Below are 14,161 nucleotides of genomic sequence, written 5' to 3' on the forward strand. Positions count from 1 at the left end.
AGAGGGTCTGGTAACAGCATATTTCGTACAGAGATGAACTTTATTAGCTAGCAGTCTCTATCTCCACCTTTGGTATAGTTTAGGAAAGGTGCCAGCTCAATGTTTTCAAATTCAAATTTATAGGGATGTGGTTCAAAGTGTAAATATGAAGTTTCTAAACAAAAAAAATTCAGAATTGGTTTCCATATATTTCAAGGGCCAGCTTATTGCCTGGAGCGTCGTCTTTGCTCCTGGACCCTCTTTTTGGGGTCACATTGACCTTAGGAAATTGGATTGTCCCATTTAGCATCTGAAGCCTCAGGCCAGCCTTCCTTCTATTTGTTCCCATGCCTTCTGTGTCCGAAGCTCTCAAACAAAGAAGCATTAGGTGTACAAGCCAGGTGTCACCTGATGTGTGGAGTGCAGCACTTTATTTTTTGAACATATGTATTGAGCCATGTGTATTAAGTCCAGTTTTTTTACTTCGCAGGGTTTGCTTGGCCTCACCTTCGGGAGGTGCAGGAGTAAAGAATCCGCCAGCCAGTACAGGAGAGGTAAGAGACACAGGTTCAATCCCTGGGTCTGGAAGATCCCCTGGAGTAGGAAATGGCAACCTAATCTAGTATTACTTGGAAGATTCCGTGGACAGAGGAGCCTAGCAGGCTACAGTCCAGAGAGTCACAAAGAGTTGGACACCACTCACCACTGAGTACACACACACACACACACACACCTTCTTCCCAGGACCTGCTCAGCGGAGGCTCCTGGATACCACTGCCACTGCTTGACAATTTGCTGGCCTCCAGGGTCTGCTTTCCAATATGGAGTCAGCTTTGTATCTCTGGAATAGCCCCACTTGGTCATGGGATTTAATTCTTTTTACATGTTGCTGAATTCTCTTTGCTAATATTCTGTTAAGGATTTTTACATTTACAATTTTGAGAGAAATTAGTCTGTTCTCTTTTCTTTACTGTCTTTGGTTTTGGTGTCAGGTTCATAAAATGAATTGGGAAGTGTTCCCTCTGTATTCTAGAAGAAATTCTTGTTCAAACATCTGTTAGAATTCTGCAGTGAAGCCATCTGAGCCCCTCATAACATGCTATACAGCCCAGTGAAGAATTATACTATTATTAATATATTATATTATTATTATATAATGGGTGTTATTATATTAATAATTGCCATTTTGTAGATGAGGAAACTGAAGCAACTTTCCCAAGATTACACAACTAGGAAATAGTAAAGCCAGAATTCAAACCCAATAGTCTTGCTGCTATCTCAACTAGGCTGAGAAAGTGACCAGTGGGGTCCAGTTCAGTTCAATCACTCAGTCATGTCCAACTCTTTGTGACCCTATGGACTGCAGCACACCAGTCTTCCCTGTCCATCACCAACTCCCGGAGCTTACTCAAACTCATGTCCATTGAGTCAGTGATGCCATACACCCATCTCATCCTCTGTCGTCTCCAGAACCTCCCACCTTCAATCTTTCCCAGCAGCAGGGTCTTTTCCAACGAGTCAGTTCTTCACACCAGGTGGTCAAAGTATTGGAGTTTCAGCTTCAGCATCAGTCCTTTCAGTGAATATTCAGGACTGATTTCCTTCAGGATTGACAGGTTGGATCAGTTGGAAATGAGAGATGACAGTTTACCTAGATCTGTCTAACTTCAAAGGCCATGCTTCTTCTAGTCCAAGCTACCTTCATTCGCTCATTTATTCATTCAATCAGTACATGTTTATTGAGTGCCTATTATTCAGGGACTGTTTGGGGCTTTGGATAAATGAATGATGAATGAGATAGATTTAGTCTCCAACTTTATAGAGTTCATTGCTTAATAACATGCGAAAGTGCTACAAAAGTGTAATTCATTCTAAGAAGTATGAAACAGTGATAAACATGTATGGAAACTAGCTGATGGCTGTGGGCAGCTCCTCAGATTATATCCTGCAATTGACCATTTACTAAAATTGAAGGTCACTCCTGATTTGTGTTTCTAAACAATCACAGACCTTCAGAACAGTGGAAGTACCATGCAAAGGTGTGCTTTTTGCTGTCCAAGTGTCACTGCTCCTAGGCCCTTACTGTGGACAGAGCTATGAAGTGTGTGTACTTATCTGTCTATAGTGGGTTGAAGGATGGTCCTCCCCAAAGATATGCCCATGTCATACTCACTAGAGTGGCTCCCCATGGGCCCGTGGGAGAGGGCAGGGGCTGACCCCCACTGAGCTCAGAGCTTACCCTGCAGGTCCAAACACATCTTTAACCACGAGGAATCATCAGCCAGGGCTTGGTGACTGGAGCAATGCTGGAAGGCTAAAACCTACCTATTTCATTTAGGAGGAGGCCTGTACCTAAGCATCAGAGGCATTTCCTGGTGGTAAAATGGATATTTATCCCCTGTTAGAGAGAGATCCTGGAGAAAGCAATGGCACCCTACTCCAGCACTCTTGCCTTGAAAATCCCATGGTTGGAGGAGCCTGGTAGGCTGCAGTCTATGGGGTCGCTAAGAGTCGGACACGACTGAGCAACTTCACTTTCATTTTCACTTTCCACTTTCATGCATTGGAGAAGGAAATGGCAACCCACTCCAGTATTCTTGCCTATAGAATCCCAGGGATGGGGGAGCCTGGTGGGCTGCCGTCTATGGGGTCGCACAGAGTTGGACACAACTGAAGCGACTTAGCAGTAGCAGCAGCAGAGAGATATCCACCTGCTGAGAAAAAGCTCCAGATTAAATTTCAAGGATGAAACAAGATTTGTCCTGACAGGTACATAGATCCTCAAAGACTATGTAATAACCTCTTATAAAACAGCCTGAAATTATTTTGTATGGCAGTTCCCCACTTTGTATAGAGCCTTTATGATTTGTGCTTAATAATATACTGCCTTAAAATTTAGAATTGTTTAATATCAGCATGTCTTTTCTCTCTAAGGAGATTCAGGCATCAGCTATTTCATTAAACATATTGTTTTAAATGTATAATATTGACCAGACACTTGGCTAAGCATAGGTAAGGCCGCCATTCTCAAGGAACTCTGTCTGGTATTTAAATCAGTTATGTGGTGTGAAAAAGGCACATCATAAGATACTGTACACAGCGCATGGGGACATCGAGAGGGGAGGCTCTCCTCCACATGGCCCTCCCCAGAAAGTCTTCATTGCTCTGTCAAGCAAGCAGCAGGACCTACGCATCCTGAGCAAAGGAGAATGAGCCCTGGCCTGAGCCCTGCCTGGGTCTCGGGGCTCCCAGAATTGGCTAAATATGTTGAACCAGGCTTGACAGTGGGCAGGTGCAAAGACTGCTGCAAGGCTGGGACATATGGCAAATGCTTATTAAGAAGGTTCTGTTATGGCCCTGCCTCTGCTGCTTCCTTCCTTGTGGACCTTGGTTAAGCTTTAAAGTCTCAGGAGAGAGCATTTATCTGACTAAGCTTAATTCATATGTCTCCTCATGGCCCTAGGACTGGGGAAGAGAAGAGCACAGGAGGGGCAAAATCTTTTTCTCTTGGTTTCAGTAGAGATTGAGACAGGTACCTGGAATTACTTTCTCATGAAGATTAAACACACTAGGGGAGAAGTTATTCCCCCCAAAGAAATGATCTATGATTTGGAATGGAGAATGGAAGCTAGATGAATTTTTAGAATTATCAGTGACTTGTACAAAGGCATTCAGGCATTGGGAAGACATAGGGAAAGGCAAGTTCTTGATAGTGTTGATCAGCAGCTGGATCAAGCCTCATCTGAAGTCAACGTACTTTGGAATTTTCAGTTACATGACCAGATAAGTCTTTTCTATGGCCTCTTCTCTCCTACTCTTTTTTTTGCTTAGGACAAAACAAACAAACAAAAAACATGTTTGAGTTTGGGTATCTGTCGTGTGTAACCAAAAGATTTCTAACCAATACATACCCACTCCCCATTGTTCTTACACAATTGCTGGTAGTTTTTTATTTTTCTTTTATTTGCTATGGAAATATTCATTTCTACTTTTCCAGTCTCTGAGTGACATCCATACTGCTCATTTTTAGCTCATATCAGGTGAGTGACACAACTCCATAACAACATTTTTAAGTCATTTTTCTCAAATAGGTGATATGCTTTTATAACAATGTTTGATTACAATGCTTTGTAGCATCCTAATAAAACCAAGGTAACACACATTGGAAATAGTTTTTTTCTTACAGCAGTTTTGAAATGTGTTTCAGCCATCCAGCTGACTGGGCTAGAGATACAAAGCCTCCACAGTCAACAGTGTGTCTTTATATCAGGCAACTTCTTGGTCCCACCAGGTCTCCCTGGCCTGAGCCCTGCCTAGGTGCTATGGGGCATACACAGCAGCATCAAAGAGATCCAGGTCAGTTCCTGTCCCCACGGGACACTGGAAAAGTAACCTGACCTGATATAATGCCACATTATCCTGGGGGGCTTTAGTTACTAATTAATTCACAAGAGAGTCTGTCTAGGACAGCCACTCTAATTATTCCAATTTTTAAACGAGGAGGCTAAGGTCAGAAATTTACCCTGCATTGTCCACCTAGTTCGGTTCAGTTGCTCAGTCATGTCTGACTCTGCGACCCCATGGACTGCAGCTCTCCAGGTTTCCCTGTCCATCACCAGCTCCCGGAGCCTGCTCAAACTCATGTCCATCAAGTCAGTGATGCCATCCAACCATCTCATCCTCTGTCATCCCCTTCTCCTGCCTTCAATCTTTCCCAGCATCAGGATATTTTTCACTGAGTCAGTTCTTTGCATCAGGTGGCCAAAGTATTGGAGTTTCAGCTTCAGCATCAGTCCTTCCAATGAATATTCAGGGCTGATTTCCTTTAGGATTGACTGGTTGGATCTCCTTGAAGTCCAAGGAACTCTCAAGAGTCTTCTCCAACATCACAGTTCAAAAGCATCAATTCTTCAGCACTCAGCTTTCTTTATGGTCCAACCTAATCAGTAATCTGGAGAAGGCAATGGCACCCCACTCTGTACTCTTGCCTGGAAAATCCCATGGATGGAGGAGCCTGGTGGGCTGCAGTCCAAGGGGTCGCTAAGAGTCGGGCATGAGTGAGTGACTTCATTTTCACTTTTCATTTTCATACATTGGAGAAGGAAATGGCAACCCACTCCAGTATTCTTGGCCTGGAGAATCCCAGGGTCGGGGAGCCTGATGGGCTGCCTTCTATGGGTTCGCACAGAGTCAGACATGACTGAAGTGACTTAGCAGCAATCAGTAATCAAGTTGTCCATCTAATCAGTAATTGAATCTGAATTCCTAAGTAACTCTGCCTCTTGAGTCACTCATTCAAGGTACTGCAATCTTTGCCATTTGCCATGTTATTTTAATGTATTAAACAATATCCTAATACTTATCATTTGGCATTTGAAAAGAAAACAATGTCCCATAATGTAGATACTGACATCTCTTGGATTTTTCATTTAGGATCTTTTTCTCCTGATTTTATCACATGCAGAGAAAACAGAAGAGAGAATTAAATTTCTGTTAGAAAACAGTAATTCATAGGTCAGAAAAATCTTGGTTTACAGACTGGAACTAGTGAAGACAAACATTTTAATAAATCTTGGAAAAAATGTATTTCCTACCTGTGGGAATTACAACTGTCTTGCATATTCTTTCCTCTATAGAATCACATGTGTAGCCTGGGGTATCTAAGGGACATAAACATAGGCCATCATTTCCATACTTTTTTATTCTTGTCACTTGAATTAGGTCAGTAGAAGTTTGGAGGCAAAAGACATACTTAATTAATCTTTCAAAATCCTAATATGAATGGGAGCAGGTAGCCAAGTGGGTCCCTCAGCAAATGTTGAGAGCTTATCCCTGCTATCCCTCCCCTGGTAAGGGGAGGCAGATGCTGATAAATGGGTGTGTTTGTGTTTGTGTGTGTGAGATGCTTTGGAGAAAAAACAGGAGAGGGGAAGAGGTAGGTGGGCATGGTTGCAACTTTACACAGAGTGATCAGGAAAGGCTTCCCTGAGACCCTGACAGTTGAGCAAAGGTCAGAAGGAAGTGACTGAAGAGCCATGAGGCCTCTCTGGGGGAGCAGGTTGTCTCTAGGAGTGCTCCCTAATGTCCCTGTCCTCCTTCTGTTCACGTGGTGGGACTGCATCTCAGATCTCCTGGAGTATGAACTGATTTGACCGGTGAGACATACGTAGCAATGGGTGAAGGGTGTTAAGAGTCAGAGCATGACTTGTCATGTTGCTTTCTCTTCAGACAGTGGAATCCACATAGAAGAGGCCCCTGAGGATGCATCTGGATCGGGACTTCATGGGCCAGAGCCAGCAGCTAACCCAGAGACTCTGCTGCTGTAACCCTGAAATGTGAGAGTTGCTTGTCACTGTGGCATTCCCTAGGTTGTTTCGACTAATGCAGCAGTGTTCTGGATGGGGGAACAGCAGTGCCAAGGCCCTTAGCTACAAGCGTACCTGGCATGTCTGAGGAGCAGGGCAGAGGCTGTGTGGAGCAGATTGGGCAGGAGAGTCCTGAGATGATATCACAAAGGTAAAGAAGGGTGAGACAGGTTGTGCAGGGCCTTCAAAGCCATTGTAAGGACTTTTGATTTTAATCTGAGTGAAATGGGGAATTGGGGAGTTTAGAGCAGAGGAAAGATAAGATTTGCATTGCATTTCAAAGGATCATTCTAGTCGTTCTGCTGAGAATAGACTGCAGGGGGCAAAGTGCAAGAAGTGGAGTAAGGAGATCATTGCAGGTCATATATGCTTTCCTGATGGAACCCAGGGGCCTGGGAAACAAGGTGTGGCAGCAGGGGTGGACCCAGCCACTGCCACTTGTGCTACTTGGGAAATGTATGATTCTAGTCCTTGCAACTCACAGCTCGGAGATTTGTGAGCGTAAAACTCCTGGTTCCCAAAGAGGGACACTTGTGCCAGGGGAGTCCAGCAAGCGTTCTAGTCACTCCAGTCTCCTTGTGCCAAGAGACCAGCAGGAAGGAAAGATGTCACCATCCTGGCAGGGGAAACTGATCTAAAACTCCAGGAGCAGGCTGGAATTTGGGGGAAGGCAAAAATCCATTTGGCATGCAGTGATTTGGGGAGCATCTCTTGGTTCTTCCTTGCCTGGTTTTGGTGATAAATAGATCTTTCAGCAGCTATGTCCTTTGAAGGGCATGACGACCAGGATAAACAAGCTCTTCAGGAATGAGGACATTGTTTACTCACCAGGTAAACCACCTAAGCCCTTAGAGGTGTAGCCAAGGGTAATCTAGAATGGGTAACTGAGGAGGGTGATTATTAGCATCATCACAAACTGAAACCAGCTACAGTAGGGGGTACAGTTTGTCTCATAAATTTTCCCTTGTAAGTTTTCTCTAGGAAAAGAGACCAGCTAGAAACTTGGAGCAGCTATTCCAAGGTCATCAGACTTACTGTACAAAGCAAGCAGATCTGAGCAGGCAAGGGGTGGATTTCAGTGAATTTTGTGGTGTGCAGCACACAATACCCCCTGCAGGACCCAAACATTCATTCTCCAAGTTACCAAAAGTGTCCCCATTCTTGGATGACACCTGGGCACCTTTCCAGATATTGCCCTTTGTGGACGGGAATTGCCAGGATTTATGTTCCCTCCCCAAAAGGGGGTCATTTTCGCTGACTGGCTTACTTGCGGAGTATAAGGACCTGGCCTCTTGCCTCAGTCTGGGACATCTCTGAAGAGCATGCCTGGTTTAGAATCTCTCTGCGATTGGCTGAGGTCTCTGTTGTACTTACATCAGAGTTCAGCTCCATCTGCCCAGTCTGCTTCCTTCCTTTCTGGGGTAGACAGAATAATGAATGGCTTCCCCCGGGTGTCTAACCCTACTTCCCAGAACTCATAAACATGTTGCCTTACATGGCAAAAGGAATTTGCAGGTGTAATTAAGTTAGAGATGTGGTGATGGAGAGATTACCCTTGGTGGACAAGGGTCCTTCTAAGAGAGAATCAGGATATCAGAGAAGAAAGAAGATGCTATGCTGCTGGTTTTGAAGATGGAGAAAGGGGCCACAAGTCAAAGAATGGAGGTAGTTGAGAAAGTCAAGAAACAGATTCTCCTTCAGAACTTCAGAAGGAAGGCAGCCCTGCTGACTGATTTTGGATTTTGATCTCTGAAACTATTAAATGATACATTGTGCTGAGTTAAGCCTTGTTTGTGTTATTTTGTTTGTTTGTTTTTTGACAGGAACAATAGAAGACACACAATCCCTTACAGGTACTGTGTGGGAAAAACACTCCCCAGTAAACTTTGAACATGCAAACCTTTGCTTGGAGTCTGTTCCCCAGGGAATCTGGCTTATGCTATACAACCTGTGGACAGATTTTTATTAGGAAAAGAATCCTGTGGGAGATCAAATCAATCTAGTGGCCAAGAGTTTTAGTTTCTCCAGCTGAATTGGACAATAACCTACACGTGATCTTCCCAGGTGATTCAATGTTAAAAAAATTTGCCTGCCGATGCAGGAGACGTGGATTTGTTCCTTGGGTCGGGAAGACCCCCTGGAGAAGGAAATGGCAACCCACTCCAGTAGTCTTGCCTGGGAAATCCTATGGCCAGAAGAGCCTGGCGGGCTACAGTCCACGGGGTTGCAAAAGAGTCAGACACGACTGAGCAACTAAACAATGAAGTCCACAGATAATCTGGTCCCAGACTCTCCAGCAGTTTTCATCATCTCAAGGCTTTTTGGAATTAGAAAGTCCTTGGATGCACTTTGTTTTAGATCTAAGATTAGAGGTAAAGGAATTGTGCAAGGACGTTGGAATAATTTACATCTTTCCTACTGTCATAGGGGGAAATCTTTCTGTGACCAGAGGTTGCCTATGTTACTATGGATCATTTTTTGCTCCTGGAAAGTCTCATCATCTCCATGGGGGCAGCTACAAAGACAGCCTGCAACCTGCTGAAGATTGTGGCAGTTTAGAAACTTGCTTGCAATTTCTTGACACTCATCCCATTGAAAGATGGGGTCTGTGTCCACTCCCTTTCAATTTGGATTGGCTTGTGACCATCTCCTAGGCTTCTCAGGTGGCGCTAGTGGGAAAGAACCCACCCGCCAGTGCAGGTATATGTAAGAGATGTGGGTTCCATTCTCGAGTCAGGCAGAGCCCCTGGAGGAGGGCATGGCAGCCCACTCTAGCATCCTTGTCTGGAGTATCACATGGACAGAGGAGCCTGGCAGGCTGCCGTCTATAGCGTCACACAGAGTTGGACACGACCGAAGCAAATTAGCACGCATGCCCATGACCACCTCTTAAAACAGAGAGTGTACTTTGCGCGGAGTCTGTTCCCCAGGGAATCTGGCTTATGCTATACAACCTGTGTTGCAATTGAAATAAAATGGAGACCAGTCTTGAAGATTCCCTGAGCAGGCAAAACAAATTTAGTCATTAGTTTAGCTTAATTACCAATTACTGTGACGAAGTTGCCTTCTCACTATATAAGCTGTTTGTAAGCGCATATGTTTCTTTTTCCATGCTCTCATTTGGGTGCTCTCAGTTTGCAAACCATTGTTCAGAATGCGGGCAATAATTTTTATTAGTTGCTGACTATTGGTTTTATTATGATATGGCCACTTTTGAGCCAAGGATATTTAATCGTGCCTGAAGTGGGGCTCAAAGAAGACTAACCCTGCAACCTCAAGGCCAGTGGGCAAACTGGCTGCTGCCTCACATAAGCCCTTTCTGCCTCTGTCTTCCCGCCAACCGCAGAGTCCCTGGTAAGTCTGAGCTTCACTCTGTGTATCATGCTTTCGAACTTGATCATGCACACTGTTCCACTGCTGTTGGTTTGCTTTTCTGTTCTGTTCATGTTCTGTTGAAGTTTCTTGGTCAACCCACTCATCCTTTCAAAAGGAGGGATAACATGTGATTCTGTGTATTTGGGAAACAAGGCTCTTCACAGTTACCAGTTTAAGAAGTCATTTTTAACACTGAGATTTTTGCAAAGTTAAAGTTAATTTTGGGGCTTCCCTGGTGGCTCAGAGGTTAAAGCGTCTGCCTGGAATGCGGGAGACCCGGATTTGATCCCTGGGTCGGGAAGATCCCCTGGAGAAGGAAATGGCAACCCACTCCAGTATTCTTGCCTGGAGAATCCCATGGAGGGAAGAGGGTGGTGGACTACAGTCCATGGGGTCGCAGAGTCGGACACAAATCCCTGGAAGATATTTTAGGGAATCCAAACCAAGATAGTTTCCCCTGGTGTTTGGGTCAAGCTGTTGTGCCTTTCTGGGGTGTGGAGGGGGGGAATATATATATATATATATATATATATATATATATATATATATATATATATATATGAACTTTTGAATCATTTGGAATTGTAATGGCCATTCTGGGGAACCTTTGTTTTAGATAAATCCACCTTCAAAGCAAAAAGAGAGGATGTTAAATCTCTTGGAGACAATGGAGTGCACTTTTCAATTGGTTTGCAGACACTTAAAGACTCCAAAAATAGCTCTAAAAGGATCCTTACATGTGTGCTAAGTTGTGTCCAACTCTTTGCGACCCCATGGGACTGTAGTCCACCTCTGTCCATGGGATTCCCAAGCAAAAATACTGGCGTGGATAGCCGATTCCTTCTCCGGAGGACCTTCCCAAACCAGGGTTGAACCAAGTCTTCTGTGTTGGCAGGCAGGTTCTTTACCACTGAGTCGGCAGGAAGCCCCTGAAAGGATCCTCTTTGCATGCAAATGAAATTCTTTAGTAGAACACTTTTGCCATCAGAGCTTGTACTTTAACTTAGTCCAGTTGAGATGGTCATGGTGATTCAACTATTCTTTTGAGTTTTTACCTGAAAAGTGGCTAAATTAAAAAAAAAAAGTCTATTCGTCTATATATATCTATGTATGCATATAATAGATATGTTGTAATTTTTTAAACCTCTGGATGGTATTGCTAAGATTTATTTGTAAAAAGCTCTGTCAGCTCTGTCAATTAAAGGCAAAGACCTGCTCTCTAAATTAAGTATATGCTCAGAAACCAGCCCAGGTGTTTCCAAGTTCTCATGGTTTGGGATAGTATTAATATTTGATAGGTAAAAGCTGGTTTAGGTCTGTTGGTTTGATTGGAATGGGTGTGCTTCAGAATTATCATTATTGACTATAATGCAGCTGTTTTGGGTAAACTAAACTTAATATACTGTTAAAACTAGGTATGATTTAAGAGCAAATGAATTAGATGAATTTAAGTAGGTAGAAATTTTTAGGTGAGCTTCTTAGCAAAAATTATGGTTTAAATGGTTTCCCATACCTTTTTGGTAGTTGACATCATTAGAATTTTGCTCCTTTTTGTAGAGAAATGTGATCTATTTGTGAACATGTACGTGTCATATTGAATAAACTTACTATGAGGATGAATCAAAAGATGAAGTGACAAATGGTTGTCCATTGCTCTGCTAACTTAGGGAAGACAAGATGGAAGAGCAGGATAATAAGTTAGAGACCTTAGCATCACATTTTGCAAAGCTAGGACAAAAGATGCCGCAGATTTAGGATCCAGGTGATGACAAAGCCTGATTAAGAGAATGTGCAGGAAAGCAGTGAATATGAAAGTCAGTAAGAGACTTCTGAAAATACAGACTGCGGTAGCCAAAAACGGATTTGTATAAAACTACTAGAAATAGTAAGAATGAAACAAAGTGACTGCGTATGAGAAGTGACATGTGTGTTTTTGGTAAAAGATGCGGAGGAATTTTCCTAAGAGAAACATCCAGAGTCAACCTCCATGTTTTCCTGCCATATTCTGTCTGCTTCCTATGCTAGTGTGATCAATTATCAGAGAATCTGTGTGGCTTAGCGAACTTTGAGACAAAATACGTGAGTTTCTTTGTAATAATGTAGTACAGAATTCTCTATTGGCTCACATGAGTTTTTGGATTCTCAGTCTATTCTTGATGAACAGTTGTAAGCAGGGGATTTTATTTGCCTTTTCAGTGATCTGCCTTGAGAAAACAGATTTTGTGTCCTGTCAATTTTTTTCTCTCATGTCAGGTCTTTGATTAGCTAAGAGGGCTGGACCTTCACACATACACGTGTTAAATTACATGGGTGGTTAGGGTTTAGTTGCTAAGTCGTGTCCAACTCTTGGACCCCATGGACTGTAGCTTACCAGCCTCCTCTGTCCATGGGGTTCTCCAGGCAAGAATACTGGAGTGGGCTGCCATTGCCTTTTCCGGGGGATCTTCTGGGCATGGGAAGCATGTCAAATAAGTATTATGTTGCTTCTAGAAATGATGTAAAATTCCTGGAAATCTGGTATGTTCAAATAGAGTAACTTTGACAAGCAGAGTTTTCTGATAACTTTAAGATCATAAAACTGAACTGGGTAAGAGTTTCCAGAACTAGATTCAAGCAGAACAAGAATTAAGATAGGATTGAATTATCTGATGAGGATGATTGTAATTTCTTCCAGATATAAGGAAACCTTTCCTTTTACCCAACTATGACTTACAGCCCAGATAGGGAGAAAAAGAGCTGTTTCATATGCCTTCATTGCAAGCCTGTTTCTAAAAATTGTACATTTTGGAGCAAGAGTCCAAATGGAGGCCCACACACCATATGTCTAAATATTTAAAAATTATAACTCAAGTGAGCAAATTGTGAAATAAAATATGTTCTATCCTCTCATCTTAAAATACACATTTATGATGACAAAGCAGAAAGTTGGCAAAATACAAAACACAACTGAATTTATTATTATACATGTCTCTGGGCTGGTGAGGTTTGGATGAGTAACTGTTTCGTACTGTGGGGAGTACACAGCCGCTGCATGCTACTGTGGCTCACAACGTCCCTAATTCCCAAGTATCTCCCAAGTCAGGAAACTGGAAAATGAAGAAAACAAAACACTCCCAGGAAATACCTTGATGTTAACCATCTTACAGTAAGGTTGTCAGGTGAATTAGTTTCTCTTCTCACCTGAAATTTTTCCCTGAAGTTCTCTCAATGATATCCTCCCACACTCTAAAGTTCATTTCTGACTGAAAAATCACAAAGCTTTATTAAATTCAGACAGCTTTTGAGGTTGTAGGGCAAGCAGAGTGGAAAGGCATTTCCCCGAGACCTGGACAGCGTTGCTCATTAGAGTGGATCTCTAGGTTAGGAATGGTCCACGTTAGTTGAGAGCCAGACCTCAAGAGTCAGTTCAGTGCAGTTGCTCAGTCACGTCCGACTCTTTGCAACCCCATGGACGCCAGGCTTCCCTGTCCATCACCAACTCCCAGAGTTTACTCAGACTCATGTTCATTGAGTTGGTGATGCCATCCAACCCTCTCATCCTTTGTCATCCCCTTCTCCTCCTGCTTTCAATCTTTCCCAACATCAGAGTCTTTTCCAAGGAGTCAGTCCTTCCCATCAGGTGGCCAAAGTATTGGAGTTTCAGCTTCAGCATCAGTCCTTCCAATGAATATTCAGGACTGATTTCCTTTAGGATGGATTGATTGGATCTCCTTGCAGTCCAAGGGACTCTCAAGAGTCTTCTCCAACACCACAGTTTGAAGGCATCAGTCCTTCGGCACTCAGCCTTCTTTATGGTTCAACTCTCACAACTGTACGTGACTATTGGAAAACCATAGCTTTGACCAGACGGAAATTTGTTGGCAAAGTAATATCTCTACTTTTCAATATGCCGTCTAGATTTGTCATAGCTTTTCTTCCAAGGACCAAGATCTTTTAATTTTTATGGCTGCAGTCATCATCTACAATGATTTTGGAGCCCCCCAAAATAAAGTCTGCCACTGTTTCCATTGTTTCCCCATCTATTTCCCTTGAAGTGATGGGACTGGATGCCATGATCTTCGTTTTCTGAATGTTGAGCTTTAAGCCAACTTTTCCACTCTCCTCTTTCTTTCATCAAGAGGCTTTTTAGTTCCTCTTCATTTTCTGCCATAAGGGTGGTGTCATCTGAGGTTATTGATATTTCTCCCGGCAATCTTGATTCCAGCTTGTGCTTCATCCAGCCCAGCATTTTGCATGATATACTCTGCATATAAGTTGAATAAGCAGGATGATAATATACAACCTTGACGTACTCCTTTCCCGATTTGGATCGTCTCTTGTTCCATGTCTAGTTCTAACTGCTGCTTCTTGACCTGCATAGTTTGATAAAAATTTGGGTGAGAGTGCTTGTGATACCTGGACCCTTTTAAATAAAGTGCAGGATCAGGGCAGGGACCCTTTTT

General features: G+C 43.1%; 1 long non-coding RNA gene across 2 annotated transcripts in view; it reads left to right on the forward strand.

The window, feature by feature from the left end:
- Positions 1-8,128, forward strand: part of LOC106990145 (uncharacterized) — a 55,487-nt gene extending 47,359 nt beyond the window's left edge. For both annotated transcript variants that reach the window (XR_009600730.1, XR_009600732.1), the window contains 2 exons: positions 470-533; positions 6,208-8,128. This is a non-coding gene — a long non-coding RNA (uncharacterized LOC106990145). The remainder of the gene's footprint in view (positions 1-469; positions 534-6,207) is intronic.
- Positions 8,129-14,161: the final 6,033 nt, after the last annotated feature.

Source organism: Ovis aries, chromosome 5 (genome assembly GCF_016772045.2).
Source record: "Ovis aries strain OAR_USU_Benz2616 breed Rambouillet chromosome 5, ARS-UI_Ramb_v3.0, whole genome shotgun sequence".
Classification (NCBI taxonomy): Eukaryota; Metazoa; Chordata; class Mammalia; order Artiodactyla; family Bovidae; genus Ovis; species Ovis aries.